At 47.9% G+C, this 27016-nt stretch overlaps 1 long non-coding RNA gene across 1 annotated transcript in view; it reads left to right on the top strand.

Annotated features, from left to right (window-relative positions):
• Nucleotides 1-9866: 9866 nt before the first annotated feature.
• LOC142803421 (uncharacterized) overlaps nt 9867-27016 on the top strand; it is a 31599-nt gene continuing 14449 nt past the window's right edge. The window contains exons 1-2 of the long non-coding RNA XR_012894107.1: nt 9867-10149; nt 15799-15924. This is a non-coding gene — a long non-coding RNA (uncharacterized LOC142803421). The remainder of the gene's footprint in view (nt 10150-15798; nt 15925-27016) is intronic.

Here is a 27016-nt window from a genome sequence, read left to right as displayed (position 1 = left end):
ACAGTTGATGCTAGGCGTGGCTTAACCAGCAGAACGCGCCTATAGTTTGCATGGACCAACGCTAACGCTGAACGAATTTTCCATATCCAGTAATGTGCATACGACAACGCACAGTCGACAGCAAAACTTTTCGGGATGTGCAGCGGGAGGCGGAGCGGCGGTAAACTGCATTGCTGCGCCGTCTATCGTGACGAGAACCATGGTGTTGAGGTTATCGGTCATGGTTTCCAAGATTAGATGCAGCAGGAGTGCGTTGCCTAAACGCGCTGTTGCAAATCACCGAGGCCGCGTACGGTAGCCTCGACACCACGCCGCATCACAGTAAGCAGCGCAGCCATGCAATTTTCCGCCGCTCCGCCACGCGCTGCACATTCCACAAACTTTTGCTGTCGACTTCACATTAACAATGTCACGACAATAAGCACGTGTCATGGCATGGCGCCAGGTTCTCTCGTTCATTTGAAGCAAACTACAGACAGCGAGAAGTTGTAATAAACTTTCATGATGCATTGCGTTAGGATATGAAAACCGTGAAAAAGCAGACATGATGCTTTTGCAAAGCCGAGGTCAAAAAAAAAAAAAACGCCACGTTCGAACGTAACAAGCAGCCCAAACACAGTGTAAGCTGAAGCGATAGACTTCAAAGCCTATAACTTTGTTAAGTGGGGTAGTGGAACTGTAGTTGCAAAGTACTAACTGTGGGGTATTCGCAATCATTTTTCTCTATTATACTATGCGTCTGCAAGCAATGTGGCGCCCTCTCACATCATATTACTCTCTGATGATGTTCTTGGTAAAGCTGAGGATGATGGTGAATAAGAATTGTAAACGTAAAATTAACGTCTTCATTTGGACCCTCCACCCAACATGACGCCTGTATATGTTGGCCATGTCATATTTAGCGCGTGGGCACGCACCGCCGTGCCCACACCATTAAAACATCTAGGGATGAGCAGGGGAATGATAGAGCGGCAATTTCAGGTGTAATGGCACGAAGGAAAAGTCAAGAACGGCAAACATTAGGGAATAAATAAATATAAGCATAGTGTACAACTAGTGCATCACAACGTTCTTAGTGTCCGTTTCGTTTTATTTCTTAGGTTTGTATGCATTTGAGTGAGGGATAGAGCACTGGAACGCGCCGGTTATCGGTGCTTCTGTAGACTCGACATCGCCTAACACGATTATGTGGGTTTGTGCGTTCATTTTATGCGATCGATGACAGACAGAGTTTGAACGTGGGAGTTGAAAAATATACTTACGCTCCCCATCGCAATATCTCTCGTGGTTTACGAATTACGATGATAGCCCCCTTAACATTACGCTTCCACGTAAGCTGGGGATCCGGATAGCATAGATATACCAGAAACCTGCGCATACAGTTATCCAGTCACAGTGCCTCTACCACTCACCCAAAAGTTCATGCGTCATATAATTGAATTTAGGTACCCATTAAAGACCCACACGTGGTAGAAATTGCTAAGCCCTCCACTACAGCGTCGGTAATAATATTGGGACTTAAAACCACAATAACTATCATACCGAATCTCGGAATAGGACAGAACACGCACGAACGCAGGAAAAAGGCTTCTCAGGCGAAGTTTCATCCTTAAAAAAAATAGAAAGACAAAAACTCATTGTCGTGAACTTTTTAGACGTGGGCAAAGCTGCATTTCAGAATTATTATGAAGTTCACAGCTTCTGGAAGTGCAAAAAAAGGTAATGGAAATAAACTGCGCCTCACCGAAGAACAGAAATCTAGTGCTCTTTTTTTTTCGCTTTCAGGAGCTATGAATCAGTACCAGCAAGCCCGATCTTAGCGCTTGTTAGGTCACAAATAGCAGCATCTTTGCTGAAACGCGTATACACTTTTTTAGTTGCACTCGACCGTGGCAGATATGCAAATACACAGGTAAAACGCCACATGGCGTTTAGGGGTCTTTGAAAATTGCGCCAAATCGCTGCTCATCGTCCGAAACACCAGCTGTGCTCACTCACCCTCGCCCGCTCTCTTTGGAGGTGGTTGTTAGGATCCGGCATTGCTTTCCAGGCGAAGACGCTGTCACTGAGCCCGTGTTCGATTCGGGTTGATTGGCATTCCGGCTTGTCGCCTTTTCAGTTTTTGTCGCCCGACGTTAATCGTGGACGTCGGGGGACATTGCTGACGCTGACGCCGTTGCTGTGAGCGCTGTCGGCATTGATGCGCTGCGTGCGCGGTCGCCGCCACTCGTGTCTGTTGTGTTCTGCTCTTCTGCCAGCTGCTTTAAAACAGCATCGAGAAAGCGGCGTGAAAAGCGAACCCTTTCGCAATGGCGGCGTTATGTTTTCGAATGCGCGGCCATACCGAGCATAAAACTAATAATAACCAGTGAAATGCAGTAGTTCGCAACAACTGTGCCGCATAGCAGATTGCGCATTCAGTTCTGATTGGCACTTGCACTCAAATCGGGAACAAAGTGGATATGCGAAAGGCGTTTGCTAACCATATCTTTATGAGCAGGTGAAAAAAAAAATACTGAGGGAGATAACAGCGGTGGCAGGTATGCATCTGTCGTCGTGACGGTGCTTTAGAATTTTAGAAAGGAGTTGAGGGAGCAGGTTACGCACCGACTTTGTTTAAATATCACGATAACCGAGTGGACATATTGTTCTCTCATGCTTATTCAACCTGCTCGACCAAGTGACGCCGGTCGCACGCAGTATGTCTACTGTATACTGATATCGCTTGGTTTCAGGTATCAAAGCGTGTGTCAACACACTAATAAATTCAGCATTGTATTTTCCTTTTACAGCATATCCGTAATCATAGCAGCAATCATCCGTGTTTACCAGCAATGACGCCGCATTGATCGCTGAGGAATCTTCGAAGAGGTGCTGTTGTAGTCTGCATTTCAAAAGTATATTTTATTTGTTTATGAGTAGCATCAGCCCATATGTTAAAAGAATTCGACGTGTTACTGATATAGGAGCGTTGTCATGCAGTAATCACTGAAAAAACTTGCACGTTAACTTGATGCAATTATCGTTGAAATAGCGCTAAAGTTATCATAATGTAATATTAACGAGAAACTATGTAGCGTGTCTAAGTTGGGTCCACCATTTTGTAATTGCAGTCACCTCACAGCAAATTTTTTATCACTCTGTAACTTTTAGAGCAGTGAAGAACATCGATTCACTTGCAAGAAACATACGGCCCAGTATCCTGCTGTGCATTGCACCAGTGCTGACTGGTGCATGCTGCTAATGATTTTTGTCACTCCACAGCACGCTGAACCAAACATATTATGCCCTACGTGTGAGATCGTTGGAGGCGCATCGGCGAAGCGGGTGACCGCGGCGGCTGGTGGTGGATGCCAGACAAACAGACAGACATACAAAAAAAAACAGACAGCAAACAGACAGACAGACACGCAGATAGACGGAAGCACGGATGGACAGACAAACGGACGCACGGATATGTGGACGGATGGATGCTTCGCTCCACTCATCATCATTCACTCCATGAATATCCTGTGAGATTTTATTGGCGGGCTTAGTTTAGCAAAAGCCTACTTCCCTTTTCTGCAGAATTACTGTTAACTTCTTAGCAGTTTTCGTACCGCCGTCATAGCTTTTTTAGCCCCTCTGCATAAAAGATTGCCACCTGGGAATTGAACCTGCAGCATGTTGCCGACCGTGATCTTGAATTTCTCACAGCCTTCAAAACATTCTTCCCAGAGCCACTGTTTCAAGTGAAAGAAGGGGAAATAATCAAATGGTGCTCTGTCAGTACCGTAGGGTGGGAAATCATTGTTGCCGAACAAAGTTTTGGGTATACCCATTGTTCTGGATTTGGTGCAAGGATGCACGTCGTTATGAAGAAGGACGATTCCGGATGAGAATTTGCTAGTCATCAATGTTTATCGTACTTTCTGTTCAGATGAGCATTTCATAGTACAGATCAGCCGTGACTGTGGCCCACATTTCATAAAATCAAACACAAGAAATGCCATTTTTGAGTTGAAAAACGGCAGCCCTCATTTTCTAACAAGGGTAAGGCAATTGCTTTAGATTAGTCCAGTTTTGTGAAGAAATATGATGGCATAACTGTTCTGATTGCCTTGTTTCTGCAATTGCGTGCACTGTCAAGTGCCGTCACTTGTACAACAATGTGTGCAAACAACATATGTCTGTCTTATCGGTAGTACTTCAAAAAGGTCCTCAACATGACATCCTTCGTTGTTTGAGTTGGTCTTACCGATCATCGCATTTTTGATACCCAACTCTACCAATCTCTGGGATAAACTTGCATATCAGTTACTAATGTGCCAATTGTAGTAATACCAACAAGCGAAACATTGTCTTACAGGCAAATAACTATTTGTTGTTAATCTAAATGCAATATCCAGTCCACTTGAATAGTTAAATTCGTATAGATGCTTTGCGTGGCGCGCTACTCTTTGTCTTACACAATTGAGGAGCCATTCCAGAAGTCTCAACACAATGTTCTACAACTTGTTTCACTCGTCCCAGTTGGCACATACTCTAGGCACAGCTCCCCATAAATTGTAGAAGCAAGAAAATATTTTTCATATAAAACTTTCACTACGTTGCGTGCCCCAACACAGGCTGGTGGAACAACAATCACCAACGTTTTCTTCTTCGATCCGACAATCAGATGACAATGGAGCTGAAGCAAACACTTTACTACTTTCGCGAAGAAGTAACAGATTGTGCTGTGCATATATCTGTTTAGTCTGAGGTGCAAATATCCAAAGATTAGAAAATGACCAGTTCTTTATAAATATTCATCGTGAAAAATTTCGTTATACAGATCTGACTGCCATGATTACACAATCTCGTTTTTTTTGAACATTGCTACCGCGACTTCCAGCACTTCTCAGCTGTCTTGTGTGACGTTACTAATGTTCCATATGGTCCCTATCGTAGGCGTCTATGTAATGCGCAGTGTATTGCGAGTGCTGACCATTAGCGCATAATGTATTTTTTTACAAGTGAGTGCTTTTGGGAACACCCACAGGCATCCTCCATCTAGTGCGTCAGCTGATAAACAGCGGGCGAGCAAGAGCAAGAGTTGCTCATTCTCTGAATTTGTCATCTGTGGTAGTTTTCACACGAATGTTCCCTTGCCGAAATGTTTCACTCAGGCTAAGACTTTCATTTTTTGCCAACTGTTACTCAATTGAAGTGTCTGTCCCTGCAACCTTTTTTTTACTTCTTTTCAAACATAACTTTCTTTTTCGACGTGACCTTGTAAAGTATGTTTTTCCAGGCTTAGCACAATTGAAAGTTCGTCTTGTTGGACGGAATCGTTCATAAAAAGATCGGACGTGCAGGCACGAACACATAGATGTAAAACACAATGTCAAGAACAATGTTATATGCAAGGATACCTCGCACAACAGCGTGGGGTCATTTTTTATACAACGTGATGTGCACCCATGGCCAATTTATTGTCAAAAACATTGCGGCTCAGGCTAATCTTACTGACACTACACGTTTAGAAGGCATCTGTAGTGAGAATGAAAACGGGCAGCATGGTACGAAGTACTGTATAAGAGCCACCCGGCGTGACGAGAGACAAAGTTGCACAATTTCAGTGGGTATATTTTAATAAATTGAAGGATATTACTGTTTTGGTATGTTTTACTCAACTCCGTGGCTGGCAGTGTTCCTTGTTCACATTTATACTGCTACATTCACGATTGTCAATAAACTATGGAAGCTTACTTGCTTGGCCTGTTTTTTACCAATTGAGGCCTCTCGGTCACATGACGACATAGCGGAAATATTTATAATAACGTTAGGTGGTCGTGCACATGAATACCACCTCGCAACAGCAGTGAGGAAACGCCTATAAGCCTGCGGGCGCGCACAGGAACCATCCGCTGGGCCACAGCCGCCACCAATGTGGCCGCTATTTTGACCCAACGCAATGATGATGATAGCTTTAGCAGCAGCATCTCGAGGTCGGAAAGTTAGCTCACAACGCCATCACTACTGTTATATCCGTTGCACTCTCAAAGGTGCAGTTTACCTTCTTTAAACGTAGGTATATAGGTGTTCTGTGATGGCGCTCGCAGCACCGTCCCTTCTGCACTTTTTCCGCCACTCTTCTACGTTTGGCGCTCGCTTGCGTCCGTCTGTAGTCACTTAGTGGGATCCCACAGTACTACATGCATTTGCACTGGCTTGCTTCCCCCCAGAGCGTGTGGAAATAAATGCTCTAAACCAGGATTTGGCAGACTGTGTCCGTTCACACATCCCATAACATTACATAAAGTGTTCTGAACGCTTGCCGGAGCACTGCACACCACTCGCAAGACGAAAAAAAATTGTTGCGAGCAACTTAAACGAAGACGGAGAAGAAATGGAAGAGAAGAAACAAATGCTCGTCTGTGTATTCTGCGTCGTGGCCTAGCTTCCACAGGAAAAAAAATCAAAGTGTATCCGCGAGGTGAATGATGACGAAGGTGCTCCCTACAGCACGGCGATGGCGTTGGCATGGGGCTACTCTTTGCGCATGGTTGAGATTGTGGTGAGATTTTTGTCAAACCAAAAGCGGTCACACACTTTGCAGCTGCGGCGGAAACTGTGGTCTAGGAAACAGCGCTTAAAGCGTGCAGTAGTGGCGCCACCAACTTCTGGTGGCGACCGCTGCAGTTGCTTGGCCGCTGCATCCCGCACACGTGGTGATTCGATGTTCACATTCCGAGGCTTCCGCACTGCTTCTGCTGCGTGGGCCCTCAGCTCGGCATCTTCCTGTCTTTGCACCCACATTGCTACGACCTCGAGGACCCGTGCCGCTTCCGGGTCCGCTTGCCGATGAGCCCTTTTGGCTTCGGCATCGCGAGCCCTCCCGCTGCCGCCGCCTCGGTGCTGGGAACCGAGGTGGCGGCAGCCGGTGAGCGCTCCTGTTGCCTAAAGCTCTTTTACTTGAGAGACTTTACTGCCACCAAGAAAGCGTTCCCTTCTAGTGAGCGCTCTTGAAATCAAAGCAACTGCTGCGCCTCTAACGGAAGCAATGACAACCAGCGTACACGGTGGGAGGGACAAGAGGCAACACCTCACAAAAAAACAGCAAGCTCCTAAATGTTTTTGCTTGCTACTTAGCCCCCCCCCCCTCCCTTAAAGGGCCCGTAAACCATGTCCAATAATTTTTCAAGCATTACAAGTAAATGCGCGCATCGTGTGCAGAATAACGTCGCGATCAATTATTCCGCACGTGGCAGCGCTACGAGCCACCGGTGCTCCACAAATTCCAAGAAACAATCCTTCATCCTTTCCGGGCCTTTTGGGCCTCTGCGTGACATCTATGGCGCACTGAGTCAAATACACCAAATACGCTGTCGAGCAACAGACTACGACATCCGGCCAGTCAAGCAGCTGTCCGCGCTGCTTGTTGTTCGTCGTGTTGCTGCGTGCGTGTGATACGTGTGGGGCATTGCGTGTCCCCGTGCGAGTTAATCGCGTTGGCAATTCTTTGAAGGCATGTGCGCAACGCGGCTAGATTACATACCGGCTCGATTACGGCAGCCACGGTTCGCCAACAAGCACGCAACGGACGAAGTCGACGGTTAAATTAGCTGCAACCGGAAGTAGACAGTGTTTCAAGCAGCGCGTCAGCGATGGCGTATGCCACCCCAGATTGGGAGGGGCGCTCGGCGAGACGGAAAGACGGCGTGGCAGAGGATGCCAGCGGAGAGAAGCGCAGGAAAGAGCGAAAGGTGTGGTCGTCACAGTTTCGATAATCAAACGCGTCTAAATACGCTATTACTGCACCGTTTCAAAAAATACTCACGGCTTCGTGCTAGTCGTACACGCCTGCACAATTTCCCCACAACAACTGAATTTCGACCTCTGGATGGTTTACGGGCCCTTTAAAGGAAATATTGATTGATATGTGTGTTTTAACTCCCGAAAAACACCATATGATTATGAGAACCGCCCTAGTGAACGGGCTCTGGAAATTTCGACCAGCAGGGGTTCTTTAACATGCACCGAAATCTGAGCACACGGGCCTACAACATTTTCGCCTCCATCAGAAATGCAGCCGCCACAGCCGGGATTCGATCCCGCGACCTGTGGGTCAGCAGCCGAGTACCTTAGCCACTATAGACTACCGCGGCGGGGCCCTTGAAAGAAAATAACCAACCAGTTTGAAAAATATTTGGAGTTTATGTATTTTCTCTCTGGTGGATAGAGCATGGAAGTTTTTCTAAACCGTGAGTCAGGTTGTCCAGCAGCAACGTTCATTAAGCATATTCTAAACACCACAAAAAGCGGCAATCATAGAAAGTTTACTTAGTCAGCATTATTACGTCCATTATTTTCAGTTAAGAACAGCTTGATTTCATTTTTCTTTAAATGCTGCGCTATTATTAAAATTATTTGCTAAGTATTCAAATACTTGTAAAATCACGAAGCTTTCTCGATTGCAATTGATAAGAACAATTTCACGCATCATGATAAAAAATGTTCGCCTCTCAACGTTACTTTCATTTTCCTGTGGTTCAAGTTTGTAGCAAAAACAGTGCCAGTACAGATGCGGGGGAAGTGATCCCCCGCGCGAAACACGTAAAATGTTCTAAACCAAGTGTAATAATGTGTTCTAGTTCTAGCTAGCATAAAAGAAAGTCTGTGCTAATTGCACTTTCCCGCACAGGCTATCTGAATAAAGAAAATTCGTTCGATGATAGAGGTAAGACGTAATGCCTCCTGGTGTCCACAAAAACAAGTGAAAGGAAATGAAAGAATTAATATTTTGGAAACATGAAATTATCAGAGTAGCATACAGTGAGCACACAAGCAAGCATTTCATTGTGTACAGGCGGCCACGCCACCTTATTACCACAACCAACTGACATTCAAGTTTGTCTTCGAGGCTATTTCCGCGTATCTTTGCTCTCCGTGCTACAACACACCAGCCGCAGTGGTTGCCCAATGGTTATCATGCTCGACTGCTCAACTTTAGGAAGTAGTTAGGCCCTAGTTACTGTGGTCACATTTCCATGAAGGTGAACTAATAGAGGCACCCTTACTGCGATATTTCTGGTCAAATTATCCGACGTCCTCCCCTACGGTGTATATAATAGCCTGATTCGCTTTGATACATTTCATTAAGCGGCACAAACCTACCGTAACACACAAAGTTTGCTGGAATCATCACACAAGTATGCAAGGGTACCTTTCATGCTTACGTCGTGCACCATTATGAATAACAACAATAGCCGGACGAAACAGAATGAAAAGCTCTTTAGGCTTTGTAACTCACCTGTGTGCGTATAACCGACAGTACAGCAACACTTTTTATCATCCTGGGACGCCACTTTGTCGCGAGTGAATCCATTGCTATTGGAGCACTTTGACGACCATGCAGTAGCCGGGCGACGACCATCGCTCTTGGTATAACTTTTTCAAGCAGCGCACACCGTGGTAGGTAATCGGGGCGCCGTGTCAGTGATATTGCGAAATGCTCATGTTAAACCATGCAACGCGCATAGACTGAAGTCGGGGCGAGACACAGGTGCGCGGCATCACAAAATGATAACATGAAACACAAGTCGCCGTAGCATGTAAACTGGAGGCTGTGGCACAGCTGTAGCGAGAAATCCGAAGCTCGCGCTTGAAGCAGCCCCGATAGTTTCTGCGCTGTGTGGCTGTCTATGTCACCCTCTATACGTATATATGTGTTTGTGAGTGTGTCTTTGTTCTTTATTTGAGCTGCAAACGTGTTGGTTTCCGGACTAGGCACGTGGGGGGACGTTCTTTACCGCCGGATTTCAGGTGCTGCGCACACACGAGATCGCGCAGATCAGAGCACTGCCGTCGCCGGCTCAGCTAAGACAGGTAGAATGCGGTACAGGCATCGGCAGCGACTACCACGCATTGGAAATATCGAGTGGCAGCCCCTACGCAAACGCTATTAAGCCGAAGCCTGGTTGTACGTCCAGGAAATGTCCAACCCTCTTTCCCGCCTTTATAAAAAGATGCCGTCATTCCACATGGTTCCACTTTATGCCAGACAGACCTATAAAGTTATTGTTCTTTCTCCATGGCCCTGTATGAGACAGGGATGGACGATTAATCTTAAAGATATCATAGTAGGAAACAAGAAGAAGGAATCAACGTGGGCTGGACACGTATTACGTAAGTAGGACAACCACTTGCCAATAGGGGAACTGAGTGGATTCCCATAGAAGGCTAACGCACGAGGGGAGACAGAAATATAGGTGGTAGATGAGATTCAAAAAATCGCAGGTATAACGTGGCACCAGAAAGCACAAGACCGGGGGTTGATTAGCGGATCATGGAAGAAGCCTTTGCCCAGCAGTGGGCGTAGCCGGTCTGCTGCTTCTGATGATGAAGAATAATCTTCTAATCAATTCGCTATTATTGTTCCCCACCGTAGCCATCAATCTACGAAGATTTGCAGACGTTATCTGAAGAAATGGTGGAACAAAGGTGGAAAAATTCTGAGCCTTCCCCTTCTACGACGATAAAAGTATGCGAAGCTGTCTTAACAGTGGTTAACGTATATTTCTATAGTAAAATTCAAAGTTATCGTTACTGAATGTTTATAAAGGAATAAAAGAAAAATCACTGAAACGTTCGCCCTTTCTCCCTCGTATGACGCAGATTACGTTATCACCAGAGGCCAACGACGCCCTAAAATAAAATCCTGTAGCACATCAGAAAACCCGCTGACAGTAATAAAATGACACCAACCACGGGAAAATATACATATATGGTCTTTTTGACCCCCCCAACGGGGGCCTAGATTAAAATGAAGGCGTGAACGAGTGAGGCGATCTTTATTTGTTCTTTGAAATGTCACGTAAGCCACGGGTGCAAATTAGAAAAAGAGCTCCGACATTTCTGTTCAATTGGTCGTTTGAGTCCGGATGAATTTTATGTGGTGCCTTGAAGGCAGTTTTTCAGAGCAAAAACTGTTGCTTCCCGACCAGGCGTGCTTTCGTCTAAACTTCGACTTCAAGAAACCCCGGCTCCATGCCTCTGGCGTCTCAGCGATGGGGGCGTGGGGAAGTTGCACCCCTGTTCCCCCGTAATTTTTCAACTTTGGTAATGTTTACGTAGATACACGCTTACAAATACACGAACAAATGTACACAAAGAAAGGCTCCAAACCCACATCCTCACCTCCCTCGGAAAAAAAAAAGAGTCTATATACTTGCCCACATGGGGACACGCTACGATCTTCAAGCGTGCATGGGTTTTACGTTGGGGTATTGTACGACAATGCCGTATTCACGCAGAAGGAAAGCAGGACAATACTGTTGATGACTGGCTGAAACATCATGCTTTGCAGCTTCTGTGAAAACTAGTGCCAAATCGCCATTTTTTGTTTTAACATGAAACTCCGTGGCTACTGCCGTGGCCTTCGAGATTGCGCATCGGCTGGTTTCTCTTCGGATGTCCCATTCACTGTGCTCGCCAGCACACACACAAAAAAAAATGTATGGCACCTCACGCACCCGGTTACCACGAGGGGGCACGTTCAACGTGGATTCAGGGGCACCGGATACACCAGCGTGCACATTGGGTGGTATTTTTTGTATGCAAGAGATAATCAGTAATCATAATGTCTGAATAAATTCTAGGCAAGTATTTGTTTTCTGTTGCTGCAAATATTTTGACCTGATTTTTGAACGAGAGAACGGCAACTACTCAGCCTTCCTGAAATAGATATCTGTAAGAGCGGAACAATTCGTTTCTGGTAGGAAACCCTTACACTGTCTGTTTGATCTCGGTGCGAAATGCGTCAACTTACAAAATATGGGGCTGTCTTAGCGTTCTTTCTTTCTCGAGATGTGTATGGCTAGAAAATCTGCTAATTTTAGTCGGTGAATTATACTGTTCCTTATATAGGATGACACATTGTTTTGATTTTATTCATGGGTAGATATTTATAATGTGTTCACCCAAGCATGGTTACAGTCAATGGAGGAATCCTAAAGACAACTCTGTGCCCAATCCAAGTCGTTGAAAAAGGGTCCCAAGTAATTTTACCATAATATGGCTTGAGGCTTTGATGCAGCCGACCTACGTTAACAACTAACGCCTTTCACAAGGAATGCCTCAGTTGTCATCGTCTCATTTTGCAGCGAAGCTGATATGAGAGAAAAACTCGGGTCACGCGTGGCACCGTAGTTGCCCGCTACCGCCACCGCTGCCGCCCCAGGTGTCCGTAATCACTATCGCAGAAATAAGAAAGAAAAATACTAGTATCAAGGACACAGCAGGGCTCGAATGTGGGCCCGCTAAGTGCCAGCCCAGTATTCTACAACTGAGCCACGCTGGTGCTTAGGACTCGTTCGTTAGGCAGGCGTGATGTCGGGAAAAGAATCGCGGTAATATGAGTAATAAAGGGTTTTAGAACAACCAAAGAACAACAAGGCGTCACACAATGCGAACAGCTTCACAAGTGGGTCGTCTAATGTCCCAACTCTCTACAAAAGTTTGTTCTTGATCACCCATTACCTGTAGCGAATTCCCACTTCAGGCAGAATTCCTCATCGTTGTCAGCCAATGCATGAAAAATTGGCACAAAATTCCTTGCAGGTGTTTAGCGGATCCAACACTTCTCAGAAGAATGGCGAATGATAGCATAGCGAATGCGAGACTACTACCCAGGAATTGATAATATTATTGCCGTAGTGGGTACCCAGCAAGTGTTCTTGCAAATGTTACCCAATGAGTGTTCTCTGAAAGGCCGCTCTTATAGTTTTCGCCGTGGCTGTGCTGTGCCTTCCGTGAAGGCCGGACGTTTTTTTTTTTTTTTTCATTCGTCAGAAAGGCAGACTTCTCTTCGAAACGTTGCCCATTCGTACTTGTTCTGTTTTGTTTTGCTTCCCAACGTGTGGCTATCAATTCATTTTTTTTAATATTAGAGGCGAAGCTCTTTATAGTGGCACCCGTTCATCCCTCGTAGTCGCCGTAGTAGTGTGTAACCAGTCTTACATTTTGACCTCCAAGGTGGTGCCGGTGGGAGATTTCTTCTGTGCGTTGCTGAGCAATAAAAAATTCAAAGAGTGCGCGTTAACTAAAAGCCGAATTCCTCTGTGTCTCCGTCCCCCTTAGCAGCCATTGGCATGTACATTGAGCACTATCTGCCAGGAAAGTGTTGCTACGATTTACTCGCTGGGCGTGACCTCCTCGGTTTCAGGAAGGTTTAGCGAGCGTTGGGCCGCTGTGACATGAATACAGTGAACTAGTATGTAACATGAACTCGAGGTGGTTACTGGTGGGATGTAGACACGAAGTGCAAGCCACAAGAAAGTGTGCGTGTGCCTCTTCTTGTTCAGTCCTCGGCATGTCCGCTGGATGGCATGCTTCTATAAGAGAAATATATGATGAAAAGATGCGAGATGGTGGTACTTGGAATGTTGAATAGATGGACAAATGGACACACAGACAGATGCATGGACGGACACTCGGATGGCTGCACGGACGGATGGACGGATGGACGCATGGACGGACGCAGGAGTGGGTGCATGGACGAACGCAGGGATGCACGAATGCAGGGACGGACGCACAGATGGACGTGTGGGCGCATGAACATACGCACGCATGGACGGCCGGATGGACGCACGGGCAGCCACACAGACGCACGAATGAACGGACAGAAGCAAGAATGAATGGACGGACGGATGCTTCGCCCCACTGTGCATCGTTCACTGCGTGGATATGCAGCTATTTTTTTTATAAATAACAGCTATTCGCTAAGGCGGACAAGTGGTCAGGGTGCTCGGCTGCTGATCCGAAGGTCCACTGGTTCGATTCCGGCAGCAGCAGTCACGATTGAATGAATGCGAAATGATAGAGGCCCACGTACTGTGCGATGTCAGCCCACCTAAACAAACCCGGGATGGTGGCGGTTGTGATAGCCTGCACAGCGGCATGTTTAGTTGTGATATCATTGCTTTAGGAACTAATGCCTCACAAATAATATTTCCATTTCACTGCATTTCCAAGCAGACGCGATTATTTTAACTGTTTCTGAAAAGACGCTAGGCTGCATGGGAGAACACCTTTTTGCCACGCAAACGACCTGGGTTCGATCATCACTCGCACCCGGAATTTTTCGTTACTTATTTCATTTGCATCTTGATTTCTTGGTCATGTACAAGAAGGTGGTTTTTCACTCATACCTAACGACACTCACGCCAGCGTTTCGCGCTATCGCAATATTATAATCTACGTTTATTGTACTATTGGCTGCATACAAGGTCACACGGGACACAGGGTGGTTTTATTCTTTAATTCCACCTTCCCACCCCTAAAAGGGCAAAGCCATGTCCCCGCAACGGGAGGTCTAAAACAACGTCATTTCTATTGCTTCAACTTTCATTAAAAAAAGAAAGGAAAGGATGCCAATATAAGCATCGCAATAAATATGTTGAGTGTGCACAGCCGGTTGTTTACAGAGTGCCCTTGTTATGTGGTCTTGTTATGTGGGAACCACTGAAAGTTGCATAAATGAGAGGTTAAAGAGCACCACAATGAAGTGCAAAAGGGTACCGATTGTCACTTGGCGATCCACTGTAAGGAGTGCGGTTGTGTGCCTTATTTCGATAACACGTGTGTGTTATATCGGGACAGAGATTTATTAACCCGTTTGATAGTAGAAGCTGTGGAAATGGCACGTGATGACTTTGAGTGTGTTAGTGCACCCTTTATCTCGCTCACGCGGAAATAACTTTGTTTTTTGGATGGGGTGATATATATTAACGGATAGATAATGTGCGGGGCACGTGTGCTTTTTGTTGTCTGCCTTTGATTATTCTTTTTTCTCTTTCACCCCTTTTATAAACTCTGACGTTTGCAATAAACGCTTAGTTGAAGTTAAGCCCTTGTGTTGTGCGTTCTTTGTAATAGTGGTTGCGCTTCCTACCAAGATGGATTCAGACCAACTGGCCCAATACAATTGTTTCTTGAAATATTTTGGCTTGAAAACTTAGAGTTCTCATTTGCACCTGACCAGTCTTGAATTGTCTCTGTGATCGACTAAGCTGTGACCATGCGACAACTTCATGTGACGATGTATTCATGTGCAGTCATAGTGGAGTCATAGTGACGTCAATAATTCTGGTAATCTGTGACGTCCTTGAGGAATGATTGTCTCAATACTCATGTGTACGTGAATGGTGAAGTTTAGCGTTTGGCGAGTCATGTAAGGCTTTCGGCCTGACACATTAATACCTAATAACTACACACGCACAAATGCGGTTATTGTCATGCTGCATTCATACTAATTCGTATCGTTTAATTGCGGATCACGGTTTAGGGGTGACACCCTAAATTTAGAAGAGGCTCAGTTTTTATTGTCTTGTTAGCATAGAAGAGTAGCCCTATGCAATTACTGTTCGTATCCAGTATATAATAATGTTTAGGTATGACCTCTGCTCTGCTCATGTGAAACATGTTAGGATGTAGGTACTATGCAGCTTTGATGAAAAGTTTCTTGCCTCTAAATTACAAAGCAGCTGAATGAGTTAGCTAAAATTGAATTGTGAATAGTTTATATCGAACTTAAGTACTAAAATGTGCAAATACAGATGGTTTTCATTCTCTTCTGTTTTAGCAAGCTTGCTGTTTAACAAATAAGCTCCACTTCAAAGTAGACAAATACGTGGCTGCCAATTGCTGTCGTTGACACTCAGCACTAATCCTTTGTCCTAAAAGTTATTATCACATCTCTTTTTATTTTGTCATGGTTACAGCCTTGAGATCACATGCTCTTTGTCGGGTTGCCATTTATGAGAACTTTTTCATCAGCTAAACAAACTGACAACCACGGAATGGCAACGATGAAGATGCAGATCGAGAGGACCACGAACATGCTGTCGTATGAGCCACGTTCATTCCTGAAGAATCCTGCAAATGGGAACAGCAACATCGCTGGTAAGTAACGTGTGCAGGCTATAGGGCGATCTACAGCTATGCAGCCAATTTTTGTTCACTTCATCTCAAGCCAGAACAGCAAGTTAGATTCAAGCAGATTCTTGCTAGGAATTGTTTAAACGCACGCCAAGGTAGACTTGAGGAGACAGTGGACAAATGTCATGTCATGCTCTGTAGTGAAAAACTATGACTATGTTGGACTACATTGCCTTGATTCTTGAGCTACACATGCACTTAGAACTCAAGTCGTCAATAGCTGATACAGGTGAGAAAATGTCAACGTAATATGCACTGCAATATCAGACGAAAAACCACGCTGAGAATTGATGGAAGTTGTTTGGGTGGTCCAGAAAGCGCACCATAGAAATAATCAGCAGCGTGTGTATTTTTAAAGTAAAAAAAGACAATACAGCAGTGAATACACATAAACACAACATATATATGTTTACAATACCTATACCTCTTTGTCGCACATCAGCTCTTTGTAATGCTTATTTAGGCATAGTGGACACTCTCAATGCTGAAAATGCACGATAGGTGTTTAAAGAGATGTCTTGAGCAAATGACTTTCGAAAACATTGACAATGTTTCTGTCAGTAAACTGTAATGATGACGCCATGAAGCTTTCGCAGGTAAGCTCACATTATTGATATGCGAAAATTGGGTGATATGTATGGGCTATGAAGACGAATATGAAATACATTGCTACGCTGCGTTGATGGCCCAAGAGTGCGAAGAAGTGAGTGGCTGCTGTGGATGAGTAAAAAGTCATTCACTTCGAGATGCTGTCTATTGTTTCCTCTCACAACAGACTGGTGGAGAAGCTGGCTATCAATACCAGTACATCTCGCCTCGCACACGGAATCCAACACGCCTCGCTCCCCGAACCAATTCCACGGTGATTTCGATGGGGATATCTAAGACTGGCTTGACCAGTTCGACCGGGTTGCTGCCATCAACGACTGGGACAATCACCGTAAATTGAAGAACGTGTACATTTGTCTCTTAAACGCGGCAAGAGTGTGGTACGAAAACCACGAAGCTTCGTTCACGAGTTGGAAGGAATTCCATCGGCAGCTTCGCGAGGCGTTCAGTAACCCGAAACGGAAACAGAGAGTGCAAAAGGCACTTTCTTCGTGGTTTCAAATGCCGAACGAGAGCGTCACCGTGTTTGTCGAATAGATGTCGTGATTGTTTCGACGGGCTGGCCCCCACATGCCAGAAGACAAGAAGGTGCGCCTGCTCATGCGAAGGGTAAAGGAGACACTTTTCGTGGGCCTTGCGCGCAACCCTTTTACGATGGTGTCGGAGTTCATACGTTAACTCACAATTATGGAGCGCATGCTTCGGCAACGGTTGTCGCAGTATGAGCGTCAGACTGCCATGTCCGCTGCGTGCTCGCTTGTACCAGGAGGTGTAATAAGGAGGTCCTCACAGGCCTCACACGGCAGGTTGTACGCGAAGAACTTCGGAAATCCCAGGCAGCGTCCCTTTCGAGTATTGCTGCTCTTACGGACGACATTCATAATGAAATCAGGCAGTTCTTTCATTCCTCACCACCATCGCAAATCAAACCTCCCACGCTTTCCTACGCGGATGCCCTAAACGTCTCTACGCCGTCGATGGCACATTTTGCTCATCCACCTGCTAGGACCCACGGACGCTTTCCAGGTCCAGCCCATCGCCCGCCTTCTCAGGCTGATTGTCGTCCTGGCCCGCGGAAGTCCGCTGTCTGGCGTGCACCCTATAGTCGTCCTTTGTGCTTTCAATGTGACAAAGTTTGACACAGGTACCGCGAATGTTGCTACCGATGAATAGGCCTAAGCGGATTCCACTCGTATGCCCGTTGTACACGCTATGGTGAGCCCCTGGATGAAATTGCCGATCATACTTGGAAGGTCGCCATTCCATTCCTGTCCCGCCGCGACAACAGTCACGGTCACCATCACCCCGTCCGTCCGCATCAAAGCACCGCGCCCGACCGACCGTTGGGTCCCCTGGTGTCAGTGGCGCAAGGCCACGCCGGAGAAACGGAAAACGGCGACCTCCGGAGGTGAGGCCGCTGTCGCAGGAACCGACCAATACCCTCTGCCGCTGCCTTACGACGTACCATTAAAGCTTGTATTTGAAACCGCACCCGGAACGTCCGGTGCCGTTACCGTATTCGTCGACTGTTATCCGTTAACTGCGCTTGTCGACACGGCAGCTGATTACTCGGTGATGAGTATTTCATTGGCCACCCGTCCACACAAGGTGCTGACAACGTGAGAAGGCCCTCAACTAATCACCGCTGGAGGACACCTCGTAGCCCTATAGGAAGGTGCACCGCCAGACTTGAGATTTGTGCGTCGGCTTTTGTAGCGTCATTTCTTGTACTGCCCGATTGTTCTCGACCGGTCATTTTACTATTGCAGAAAATACTATTGGCGGATACTTACAAAACCCGTCCATCAGTACGTCAAGACATGTAGAGCTTGTCAGCGCCACGGAAATCCAAGGACGAAACCAGGTGGTGTGCTTCAGCCTTTGTGACCCACTCACGCACCTCTTGAAAAGGTCTAGATAGATATACTCGGCCCATTTCCAAATTTCACGACTGGTAACTGCTGAATTGTGGCGACTTGACTACTTGACCGACTACGGGACCAAGTACTGCAATACTCAAGCCGCACAGCAAGCAACTGCTTTCGATGTGGCTGACTTTTTTTGTCAAGAACATCGTTCTCCACCATGGTGCTCCCACTGTCCTTATCACAGACCATGGTACTGCTTTACGGTACAGTTGCTCCGAGAGATGCTGTTGCTGAGTGGCAGGATGCACCGAACAGCAACTGCGTACCACCTGCAGACTGACGGGTTAACCCAACGCCTTAACAAAACAATTGCGGATATGCTTTCGATGCATGTCGCCAAGGATCGCAAGAATTGGGACGAAATTCTCCCATGTATATCAATTGCATTATTAATACTGATCTGCAGAAAACCACTGACTTTGCTCTTTTTCGTCTGGCTTATGGCCGCGACGTCACCGCAATGCTTGACACCTTGTTGTAACCAAGTCTACCGGACATGATTACATCGGACGCAGATATATTTTTTCAGCCTGCTGAAGACACTGGGCAGCTGGCGCACTTCCACAATTTATTGCGGCAAAATCAAGATGCTCGCTGGTACAACACCCACCACAGAGCATTTATATACGAATCAGGTGACCTGGTCTGAATTCGGACTCCCATAAGTCAACTTGGACGCTCAGAAAAATTGCTGTCTCGGTAGTTCAAGTCCTAGCAAGTTCATCGGCTCGAGAAAGTGAACTACATTGTCCCAGCAGACACGTCGCACCGTTTTCGTAGACCATGCTCCTCAGATGTGGTTCACGTCAGCAGGATGAATTACTATTCGCGTTGACTGTATGGCAAGCCATCAGCGTCTCGGAAAAGAAGTTGTGCCGCAGCTGCTCCACGTGTTCAAGCCAGCACGAGAGAAGACGCCAGCTAGACCGACAGCCTTTGTGGACGTCCATGCGAAAGCAGGGATAAATAAAATATATAGGAAACCAGACGCCGCACGTCTTCCTGCAAGCGGTGACCCGGACTTCGAGTGGTGGTGCGCACCTAATCATCCATTCGTCAACGCACCGAGCGTCATGGCCAACTATGCTTCTTCAGCCCCGTTCATTTCGGCTGATTATGAACACCACACCCAACAGTGACGCCACGCCGAATGCCCCGGTACCTGACCCTGTCGTCCCTACTCTCAAACGCCCGGAGTTTCGGCAGGTGAACTCTGAACTCTGGTTTCAGAGCATCGAGCCACAAGTCCAACGATACCGGGTATCGTCGCATACAGCGAGGCATGATTATGTCATCGGCGCTTTAACACTTGCTGTTATCGCCATTGTAAGAGACATTCTGTGTTCTCCACCTCCTGAAAACTCCTACGGCACCTTTGAAGACGAGCTCTTACGCCGGACAACTGTGTCGGTACAGCATAGGCTGCAGCGACTTCTCACTTTGGAAGAACTCGGTGACCAAACACCTAGGGCACTTCTGCGTTGCTTGCGACACCTGATCGGGGAACACTGCTGCATTAGACACCTCCATCCTACGCGAACTCTTCTTACAGCGACTGCCACACCAAATGCGAATGATTTTGAGTGAATCGTCTACAAAAACCCTCGGCTCACTAGTGCGGATGGCCGATAAGAATAGGGATATCGGTGCCCCGTCCGTATCTGCGATCGAAAGACCACGTGAATTTACCCTCTCTGTGCTGGTGCGCGACGACCGCTTGGACCGCCTTCTTCAAGCTAACAAGGAGCTCAACCACAAACGGAATTGATCACGTTAAAGGTAGTTTACCGCCACAACGCGTCACAACAACAGCATCAAAGCCACAAAAGCTTGCCAAGTCTGCTTCTAAGCGTCTGCTGGTACCACCACCAATATTGAGCTCGAGCTCGTTAGTGCAAAGAGTGATGCCAGTTTGTGGGACTCGCACGGGCCACGCACTGATCGCGGTCAGTGTTTCAGGCCCCACATACAGCCGCCTATTCCACGTCACGGACCACGTCACCTAAGTTTGCTACCTCATCAACACAGGTACCAAAGTGTGCAGTCTACCTCCTACCTTTAAGGACCGTCGACAACGTTAGACCTAGCCGCCTGTCTCCGCGGTCAATGGTTCAGCCATACGGACCTACAGACAGATGTCTGTTACGCTTGACATTGGCCTGAGGCGCACGTTTTGGTGGATTTTCTTTACAGCCGTGCGTGTGCCTATCATCGGTGCAGATTTTATTTGGCATTTTTAAGCTTGTGGCAAACATTTGGCAAAGCCGTCTCGCGCATTCTGAGACCATGCTTGAAGTTTTAGGGGTGACATCAATTTAGCCACCCTTGTGTCTCGTGATAGCCCATGCCAAATATCCCCGCCGTGGTCAATGCCAGTGCAAGAAATTCCCGACCTTTTTCGTGCTCCATCTCTTGAAGACCCGATACGCCACATTGTCACTCATCGCATAGTGACAGTAAGAGTGCCGGTATTTGCACGTGCTCGTCGTCTCGCTCCTGACCGCTACAAGACAGCACGCCAGAAATTTGAGCGCATGCTTGAACTGAGATACGTGTACCCCTCTTCCTGTACCTAGTCGTCACCACTACACATAGTTCCCAAGCCCTCAGGTGACTGGAGACCATGCGGTGACTACCGCGCTTTCAACAAAGTGGCGGTACCGGACCGCTATCTCATACCACACATCCAGAATGCCATCGCTGCATGGTTTCACCATATTCAGCAAAACTGACTTAGTGAAGGCATATGACCAAATACCTGTCGAGTGCTCCTACGTACAGAAGACTGCTATGATAACACCTTTTGGCATGTTTTAATATATGCGTATGCTCTTCGGTCAGCGAAACGCCGCACAAACCTTTAGTGGTTCATGGACCAGGTACTTCGTGGTTTGACTTCCTGCTTCACGTACATCGACGACATGCTTGTTTTCAGCACCACTGCAGAAGATCACGAACTTCACCTGCGTCAGGTATTCACACGACACTTCAAATATTGACTAGTCGTCAATGGACCAGTGAGTTCGGCTTTTCTTCACTGAGCTTTCTCATGCCATCACTAGGGTTCACGTGGGATCTCTCCACCAGCCTCGCGTGTTGAACCTATGTTGCAGTTTCCACGACCAACAACTACGAAGAAACTACGTGAATTCTTCGGAGAGGCCAATTATTACTTGCGGTTTATTCCCTGTTGCACTGCCATTTCGAAACCACTCCATGTACTTCTAACCGGTCAAACGAGGCTCAACGCTTCCATCTTTTGGATGGGTGATGCAGAAACAGCTTTCAGTTCCATCGAAGAAGCTCTGGCTAACGCAACGCTCCTCGCGCATCCAAAGAGCGACGCCATCACGTCACTCACAGTGGACACCTCGAACGTCACCATAGGAGCAGTCTTGCAGCAGTTCGTCGACGGAGTTAGGCAGCTGGTCGCTTCCTTCTCATGAAAGCTCTCACAGAGCGAGTGTCGGTATAGCACATTTGGTCGCGAACTGCTCTCGGCCTATTTGGCTGTTAAGCACTTGCCACACTTCCTAGAAGGTCGGCAGTTCCATATAATCACTGATCACAAGCCGCTTACGTGTCAATTGACCGCTACCAACCCTGTCCCACGTGAGATCCGCCAGCTTGCCTACATATCGAATTTCACGAGTGATATACGGCATATCAGTGGCATAGACAACTCCGTCGCTTACGCGTTTTCCCGAATAGAAATCAACGCAACTATAGATGAGCGCCCACCAGTTGATTTTACAGCCATGGCTACTGCACAACAGGACGACAGCGAGCTTCAGGTATTGCGACTACAAGAGAATTTCCTCAAGTTCGAAGATGTCCAACTTCCAGGCTGCGAGACTCTTCTTGTTAGTGACATCTCTACCAGTTCTCCTAGCCCTTACATTCAAGCATCATTTCGTCACAGAGTCTTCGACGCCTTGCATTTTTGTCGCACCCTAATATACGTGCGACTCAGCGCATCATCACAGGGCGATATCTATGGCCTCGAATGAACATTGACGTGCACCGCTGGACACGTGGTTGCCTCAAGTTCTACCTAACCAAAGTGCAGCGCAACATGGTCAGCCTGCTGGGTACCTTCACGCCTTCTAACTCATCGTTCAGTCACATGCACCTTGACCTCGTTGGCCATTTGCCCCCATCACAAAACAGTCAGTATATTGCCACGTTCCATTTTCACAAGTTTTTGTTATCGTTTCGAAACACTACACGATTCTCGGCGCAAACCTTGCCTGCAGGTTTCGAGAAGGTTCCGGACTGTAGTAGATCATTTCGATAAGATCACGCCCACTGTGCGAACGGTACAGATTGTTCTGGAACCTACGCCACCGCCAGCGATAACGCTAGAACATTCGACGGCAAGGGTATAAATGCCGACGCGCTTCGCCGCTTGTCAGTTGCTGATGGAAGGCCGACGCTGCGTTCGCCGCTATCAGTCCAAGACTGCTATCTGTGGAAGACTGCTGCTGTAATTAGACTTTCCCGTTACCGGGCACAGGTTCGCCCAAAATAAACAGTTAAATCCCAACACGAAGTTTCCTGTCTTTGGCCACGTCACGACCCCGTAACATCTGGTGGAGGTGCTGCTTCGTTCATGTACCGGACACCCCCGTCAAGCCGTGAACCCAGCCCCCGTCGCGGAGAAGACACCGACGCTAACCAAGAGCAGCGAACGAGCCGCCGACAGCAAGGTCTCCCACCGGAGTACGGCCTTCTACAAGACAAGGCACGGAAGACCAAGACCATGACCTCGACTGCAGCGACAATGACAACCGGAGCGTCCTAGCCCGCGATCGTCATTCATCAACCCAGGGAACCACCAACGTTCCATGGCTCATCGTTTGAAGACCCGGAAACCTGGCTAGAAACATACGACCGTGTGGCCGCCCTCAACCACTGGGACAACGAAGAAAAGCTCCGTCGTGTGTACTTCTACCTGGAGGACACCGCAAGGACCTGGCTAGAGAATCGGGAGTCCACGCTCCGAACGTGGGATGTCTTCTGCGGCGCATTTCTGCAAACGTTCGCAAGCGTCGCTCGCAAAGAGAGGGCCGCTGCTCTACTCGAGACCCGGGTTCAGCTACCAAATGAAAAGGTTGGAATTTTCACAGAGGAGATGACCCGTCTATTCCGTCACGCTGACCCAGACATGCCTGAGGAAAAGAAAGTTCGTTTCCTCATGCGAGGGGTCAAACAGGAGCTCATCGCGGGACTAATGAGGAATCCATCGAACACCATCCAAGAATTTGTATCCGAGGCGACCACACTCGAAAAAACGCTGGACATGCGCACCATACAGTACAATCGTCGCCTGACTCCAGAATGCGCTGCTGCTCAAGCCAGTGACTCCGACGACCTGCGTGAAACGATCCGAGCGATCGTGCGGGAAGAGCTGCGCAAAGTGTTGCCTTCGGCGCAGCCTCAAGTGGATTCGATCGCCGACATTGTGCGAGAAGAAGTCCGGCAATCGCTTCGAATTCCGGAAACACCGCCGCCCGAGCCAGAAACTATGAGTTACGCCGCTGCAGTGCGCCACAACGCTCCTACCCGTCCACGCCAAAACGTCGCCCCGTCACACTTCCGTCGCCAGACGCCTCCGTTACTTGCCCATTTCGACGAATTCGCCGAGACAGAAATACATACTGACGCCAGCAGCGTAGGTCTTGGCGCCGTTCTTGTGCAGAGGGCTGACGGACTTGAAAGGGTTATTAGTTACGCCAGCCGATCGCTATCCAAAGCAGAAGCAAATTATTCCACAACAGAAAAGGAGTGCCTCGCCATCATGTGGGCTACGTCGAAATTTCGTCCCTACCTCTATGGCAGGCCCTTCAAAGTTGTGAGCGACCACCACGCCTTGTGTTGGCTAGCCACCTTGAAGGACCCTTCAGGTCGCCTCGCACGATGGAGCCTGAGACTTCAAGAATATGACATTACTGTCATTTACAAGTCCGGCAAAAAACACTCCGACGCTGACTGTCTCTCTCGTGCGCCTGTCGACCAACCGCTACCCGACGACTCGGATGACGACTACTTCTTGGGAACGATAACTACCGACGACTTCGCTGAACGACAGCGGGCCGACCCGGAACTTAAAGCCCTAATAGAATACCTCGAAGGCAGGACCGCCGAAGTCCCGAAGGTATTCAAGCGCGCACTTGCGTCGTTCTTTCTACGAAACGGTCTTCTACAAAAGAAAAACTTTTCACCGCTTCGAGCAAAGAACCTCCTTGTGGTGCCTTCAGCTCTGCGACCAGAACTCCTGCAGGCCCTGCACGACGATCCGACGGCAGGGCATCTCGGTGTTTCCCGCACGCTCGCGAGGATACAAGAAAGGTACTACTGGCCACGTCTTACCACCGACGTCACTCGTTATGTGAGGACATGCCGGGACTGTCAGCGACGCAAGACACCGCCGACAAGGCCAGCGGGACTTCTGCAGCCAATTGATCCACCTTGCCGACCTTTCCAGCAGATTGGTATGGACCTACTGGGGCCGTTCCCGACGTCATCTTTCGGAAACAAGTGGATCGTGGTAGCTACCGACTACCTCACCCGCTACGCCGAGACAAAAGCCCTGCCAAAAGGCAGTGCATCCGAGGTAGCTAAGTTCTTCGTCGAAAATATCGTCCTACGTCACGGCGCCCCGGAGGTCCTTATCACCGACAGAGGAACGGCATTCACTGCCGACTTAACTCAAGCGATCTTGGCATACAGCCAAACAAACCACCGCCGGACGACAGCGTACCACCCACAGACCAACGGCCTCACCGAGCGGCTTAACAAGACGATCGCCGACATGCTTTCAATGTACGTCGATGTCGAACACAAGACGTGGGACGCCATTCTTCCGTATGTGACCTTTGCATACAACACGGCGGTGCAGGAGACGACGCAGATATCTCCATACAAATTGGTCTACGGAAGGAGCCCGGCAACGACGCTCGATGCCATGTTACCCAACGTCACCGACGAAGAAAACCTCGATGTGAGCGAGTACCTTCAACGCGCTAAAGAAGCCCGACAACTTGCGCGTCTCCGTATCAATTAAGAATCAACAGACGACCGACAGCCACCGTTACAACCTTCGACGACGCTTCGTGGAATACCAGCCCGGTGAACGTGTTTGGGTTTGGACGCCGATACGCCGACGTGGACTAAGTGAAAAGCTTCTGCGACGGTACTTCGGACCGTACAAGGTGGTTCGACGTCTCGGCCCACTTGATTACGAGGTTGTCCCCGAAGGCATCACGAACTCTCAACGACACCGATCGCGACCTAAAGTCGTCCATGTCGCGCGCCTCAAGCCGTTTCATGCACGTTAACAAACTGAAACAGTGTTTTTTGTATTATTGTTGTATTGTAATTTATTCATTGTACTTTCTTGCATTATTATTGTACCTTCCTCTTGAGTTAAAGCATCGGGACGATGCTTTTTTTCAGAGGGGGGCAATGCCACGTTCCATTTTCACAAGTTTTTGTTATCGTTCCGAAACACTACACGATTCTCGGCGCAAACCGTGCCTGCAGGTTTCGAGAAGGTTCCGGACTGTAGTAGATCATTTCGATAAGATCACGTCCACTGTGCGAACGGTACAGATTGTTCTGGAACCTATGCCACCGCCAGCGATAACGCTAGAACATTCGACGGCAAGGGTATAAATGCCGACGCGCTTCGCCGCTTGTCAGTTGCTGATCGAAGGCCGACGCTGCGTTCGCCGCTATCAGTCCGAGACTGCTATCTGTGGAAGACTGCTGCTGTAATTAGACTTTCTTTTTACCGGGCACAGGTTCGCCCAAAATAAACAGTTAAATCCCAACACGAAGTTTCCTGTCTTTGGCCACGTCACGACCCCGTGACAATACGTAGCCTGCGTAGTAACCAGTAACCTGCGTGGACCGCTTCATGCCCTGGCCTGAGGCACTACTCCACACCGACATCACAATAGTGTCAGTCGCCTGCGAACTCATCACCGTATGAATAAGCCACTACAAAGTTCCAAGACCATCACAACAGATTTAGGTCGTCAATTTGACTCCGCACTTTTCCGCACCTTGTCCGGAATGCTTGGTGTCAACCACATCAAGACGACGGCCTACCACCCGATGTTGAATGGCATAGTTGAGCGATTTCTCCGCCAACTCAGAGCTTCGTTCATAGCCTACCAATCACTGATACCCTGGACGGAGCGACTACCGCTTGTCTTCCTCACCCTGCACAGCACGATACGTACGGGCGCGTCCTGCTCCTCAGCTGAGCTCGTATTCGGCACTACCCTAAGGCTTTCTGGACAGTTTTTCGACACGACACAGGTATCACCATTGGGCATAGCTGAATATGCTAGTCGCCTCAAAAATGCCATGAGAGATGTGTAACTTATTCCATAACATCAACACTCACGCCCAAGTTTCGTCAGTCGTGTGCTCCGTGAGTGCATCCTGGTCTTCGTATGGCAAGACGCAATCAGACCACCACTGCAACCTCTTCACTACGGACCTTTTAG

This window comes from Rhipicephalus microplus, chromosome 3 (assembly GCF_043290135.1).
Source record: "Rhipicephalus microplus isolate Deutch F79 chromosome 3, USDA_Rmic, whole genome shotgun sequence".
NCBI classification, from domain to species: Eukaryota; Metazoa; Arthropoda; class Arachnida; order Ixodida; family Ixodidae; genus Rhipicephalus; species Rhipicephalus microplus.
This window is presented reverse-complemented; position numbering and strand designations above follow the sequence as displayed.